A 5,427-nucleotide genomic window follows, 5' to 3' on the forward strand; every position below is an offset into this window, starting at 1 on the left:
CTCTGCCTCTAGGTAGGCAGAGCCAGCTGTCACTCACGCAGCTGGGCGGATCCCGTCATCTACGTCGGGATCCGCTCCAGGTGCGGCGTCTCAGTATACCGCGAGCAGTAGCTCGCGGTATACTGAGCTTAGGGTAACGGGAGGACGCTAGTTTGTGTCCTCCCATTACCCTAAGGAGAACTATGGGGAAAAACACTGACCCCATAGTTCTCCTTTAATGTAAAAAGAGCTTAATGTACCATATTGTGTCTAAACCTCAATCAAATGCTTTGAAACTTTGCACAACCTACTTTCCCATCTTCCCAAACCTATCCTGGAAGTTTCATGGATTTTGGTTACTCACAGGGCAAATGAGTGACATTAAGCTTGTTTTTTGGGGAGCTTAATGTGGCTTAACGTACAAAAAACAACTTACATGTTAACCAATTTCCCCCAAACTTACCATACTACAAGACTCTATCTATGCCAGCATATTCTGAAGATTTGGGGTCATTTGATAAAACATACCAAAAGTTATTTAACATTAAACTATTTTATTACAATCCTAAAACATTTAATGTGAACAACTTAATGTAAAAAGAGCTTAATGTGTAAAAAAGTATCTAAACCTCAACCAAATGCCTTGCAACTTTGCACAACCCAAGTGATCAGCTTCCCAAACCTATCCTGGAAGTTTCATGGATTTTGGTTTCCCACAGGGCAAATGAGTGACATTAAGCTTGTTTTTTTGGGAGCTTAATGTGGCTTAACGTACAAAATAAAACTTAGATGTTAACCAATTTTTTCCACACTTCCCATACCACACAACTCTATCTATGCCAACATATTCTGAAGATTTGGGGTCATTTGATAAAACATACCAAAAGTTATTCCCATTAAACTATTTCATTACATTCCTGGAAAGCATTTATCTTAATGTAAGAAGAGCTTAATGTACCATAATGTGCCTAAACCTCAATCAAATGCCTGGAAACTTTGCACAACTTAAGATCTCAGCTTCCCAAACCTATCCTGGAAGTTTCATTTATTTTGGTTGCCCACAGGGCAAATGAGTGACATTGAGCTTGTTTTTTGGGACACTTAAAGGACATTTCCACCTTTGTAAGGGGTCTATTCACAAAGCTGCCGAGGGGAGCCGAGTGAATGACTGATCAGAAGTGAAGTGAGCCGAACACTGTTCGGCTAATCACTTCAGACTGGTACGGCTGATTTCAGCCGTACATTGGCTGAAATCAGCCGTACATCGGCTTGCTTCGTGTGGCTTCGGATCAGCTGACATGCTCAGCATGTTCGGCTGACCCGAAGTGCAGAAGGAGTTCGATTCAGCCGATCCAACATCTGGATCGGCTGAGCCGAACCTCCGGCAGGCTTCACACTGCTGTTCGGGCTATTCTGAAAGATCCCGAACAGCAGTGAGAGAATTGCCGAATGCCGCCCAGCGGCATTTTGCTGGGCTGTTCTGCTCGGTCCCTCAGAGGCACCGTGCAGAACGGAAAAAGAGTGAAAAAAGTAGAAAATTTTTTTTTTTCCTCTATTCTGACATGCTCGTGTCAGAATACAGAAAAAAAGACAGAGCGGGTTTCTCTCCTTGGCGGCCGGGAGCAGGTGGCTCCCGGGGCGCCAGGGAAGGTCAGCTGTTTGGAGATCAGTGTCCCTGGTTAGCAACCAGGGACGCTGAAATGCTCAGATTGTGCTGTGGCCCCGAAGTGCAGAAGGAGTTCGATTCAGCCGATCCAACATCTGGATCGGCTGAGCCGAACCTCCGGCAGGCTTCACACTGCTGTTCGGGCTATTCTGAAAGATCCCGAACAGCAGTGAGAGAATTGCCGAATGCCGCCCAGCGGCATTTTGCTGGGCTGTTCTGCTCGGTCCCTCAGAGTCACCGTGCAGAACGGAAAAAGAGTGAAAAAAGTAGAAAATTTTTTTTTTTCCTCTATTCTGACATGCTCGTGTCAGAATACAGAAAAAAAGACAGAGCGGGTTTCTCTCCTTGGCGGCCGGGAGCAGGTGGCTCCCGGGGCGCCAGGGAAGGTCAGCTGTTTGGAGATCAGTGTCCCTGGTTAGCAGACAATCTCAATACAAACTAGAGGTCCCATCACTGGAGCCATTTTTAAAAATGTATTTTATTTTATATCCGATTAACCGATTAATCGAATGTAATAATCGGCTAACTAATCGATTTTGAAAATAATCGTTAGCTGCAGCTCTAGAGGGAACCTGGACTTGGGGCAGCACAGAGTATATGTGACCCAGAATAAAGGGGAGATCTGAGAGAGACACAGAATATCCTTTCACTTGTCCTGTTCTATAGACTTCTCTCTGTGTCCTAACACTCACACAGACACACAGAACTATGACTCATCCTGCTGTCTCTCCACAGAGCAGAGGGGGGAAGGGGGAGGAGGGGAAAACAGCTGATTGCAGTTTAGAGATAACAACCCGACCCTGTGAGAGAGACGGATTGAAGATATTGTGGAAGGAATTTTGAACTGCTAGGCTTCTGGCCTGTAAAAGAATCTATAAAATAAAGTATGAAATACAGCTCTGTGACTCCTAAGAATGCACACACATGTACATCCCCCCCTGCACCTCCCCATTGCCACCAAAAACTCAAAATCACTTACAAAGGTGGAAATGTCCTTTAAGTGTCCCAAAACACAAGCTTAATGTTAACCAAAATAAATGAAACTTCCAGGATAGGTTTGGGAAGCTGAGATCTTAGGTTGTGCAAAGTTTCCAGGCATTTGATTGAGGTTTAGGCACATTATGGTACATTAAGCTCTTCTTACATTAAGATAAATACTTTCCAGGAATGTAATAAAATAGTTTAATGTGAATAACTTTTGGTATGTTTTAATCAAATGACCCCAAATCTTCAGAATATGTTGGCATAGATAGAGTCGTGTAGTATGGTAAGTTTGGGGGGAATTGGTTAACATGTAAGTTGTATTTTGTACGTTAAGCCACATTAAGCTCCCAAAAAAACAAGCTTAATGTTAGTCATTTGCCTTGTGGGTAACCAAAATCCATTAAACTTCAAGGATAGGTTTGGGACGCTGAGCACTTGGGTTGTGCAAAGTTTCAAAGCAATTGATTGAGGTTTAGATACTTTTTTACACATTAAGCTCTTTTTACATTAAGCTGTTCACATTAAATGTTTTAGGATTGTAATAAAATAGTTTAATGTGAATAACTTTTGGTATGTTTTATCAAATGACCCCAAATCTTCAGAATATGTTGGCATAGATAGAGTCGTGTAGTATGGTAAGTTTGGAGGGAATTGGTTAACATCTAAGTTGTATTTTGTACGTTAAGCCACATTAAGCTCCCCAAAAAACAAGCTTAATGTCACTCATTTGCCTTGTGGGTAACCAAAATACATGAAACTTCCAGGATAGGTTTGGGAAGATGGGAAACTAGATTGTGCAAAGTTTCAAGGCAATTGATTGAGTTTTAGGCACATTATGGTACATTAAGCTACATTAAGCCATTTTCACATTAAATGTTTTAGGCTGTCCCAATATTTTACTTCTCAAATGCAGAAGGTTTGGAGTTCAGGGATACCCTTTATTGGTTCAGGTAGGTTATTACATATGCATACTTTTAGGATGCCTTAGATCCCTTTTCCAGACTTTATACAATTCTCTGATAACTGTATAAAGCCTGAAGAAGGGACCTAAGGCATCCCAAAAACTTGGAACCTTAAGATCTTAAATTAGCCCATAAAGGGTATCAATTAAACTCCAAATGTTCTGCATGAATTCATAGCTAACACAGTACAATACTCTACCTGACCAGATGCATAACATGACATCTTTTCTCACGTCATTTTAATTGCTATATTTCAATGTGTTTAGGTTAGCTTGTAACTTAAAGGCATATTCCTTAGATTATGTTGTACTAAATAGCTGTGTGTCATCTGCAGACACAGCACTCTTAATTTTAAAATAAAGCCAATTAATAAAGATGTTAAAGAATAACTGCCCTGAAATTGCACCTTAGGCAGTTCAGAGTATGTCTCATTAGTAACAACATTTCACAACATGTGCTGTTTATGGTTGTCTATATTTATATTACATTACATTTTCAGTCAATATACCTTATAGCAGCGCTCCAGACAAAACAAAACAAAGGATCTAACCCTACGCCACTGAATAGAAAAAATTCCTGGAATTACACTGTAATTACTCTGTATTTGCGTGATACCATGTGGAATTATGACACTGAGCTACATAATTATTCATCATTTTTCATTTATTATTATCTAACTATGAATATTTTTTTTACAGTGTAGTAAACAAGCAGAAACCAGCAACTCAGAAATCCATCTTCACCTTTACTGATCTGACTGCAGAAGAAAAGAAATTCAATTACATGGTTTGCTTTTTAACACTACCTCATTTTTGACAATTTTTAAGTCACATGCAAAACTATTGTGCAGACCATTATGTACACAAGATCCCTGATATATTACCAAGGTTCAGCAAGTCTAGACAGCAGAGATATATGATATTTACTTAGTTGTTTTAATGAATTGCCTGAATTTGTGCCCACTGATCTGCCACTCAGGCAGACAATAAAGCTTTCATTTACTATACGTGTTTTGGTTCCATTATGAACTGTGAATTCTCCACCAAATGGGTCTTAAAACATAGAGCAGGTGTTTGGATGTGTTCCTTGGCACAATAATCTTTGGAGAGGAGATACCAAATCATTTTTACAAAAGTGTTCTTGTTCTCATTACAGACTTGAAAGTGGAGCCCAACTTACATCTGAGATCTCCAAATACTTGTGTCTTAGATTAAATTTAACACAGTAAACATCTTTATTTGCATCTGCATGGTGTTTCAGTCAATGTCTATACAATTCTAGTATGTATTTCATTAGCATTTAGCAAGGCAATGTGGAAGTTGGTTCAAATTTAATTAGCCATGAATGTTAATTACATATAATGTTTTATAAACTACAACAAGCAGAAAGGGTAATAAATAGTCTAAATCTTAGAATTTGTAAATAATCATCATGCAGTCCGGTATGTTTTATGCTGACAGCTCCGAGAAGAATTTTCTAAGAACCGGGATTCACAGGGGTCGGGGAAAAAAAACGGCACTGGGCTCAGCTATTATCAGTATGGTATCAGTATTATTATTATCTATTACTTCTGGTTGTAAAATTACAAAAAAAACATTACATTTACTTCTTTGTAAAATTAAGAAAAAAGAATCACAATGTTTGATAGTGCAATTACAATTGTTGCACACAGCATCAACAGCAAGACTATTAATGTCCATCTTCAACTCCAGTCAGTGTTTCCTTGTATTGTCTAAAGTTCAAAGTGATTTCACTTTCAGGGTTGTGTCAGGTATTCTGTCTCTCTATTTTCAGTGGGGGGTTTTTTTAAAAAATCTGTTCTGTGTTTGTGGCTAT

Source organism: Nanorana parkeri, unplaced genomic scaffold (genome assembly GCF_000935625.1).
Source record: "Nanorana parkeri isolate BGI_ZX_2015 unplaced genomic scaffold, ASM93562v1 scaffold1008, whole genome shotgun sequence".
Lineage (NCBI taxonomy): Eukaryota > Metazoa > Chordata > Amphibia > Anura > Dicroglossidae > Nanorana > Nanorana parkeri.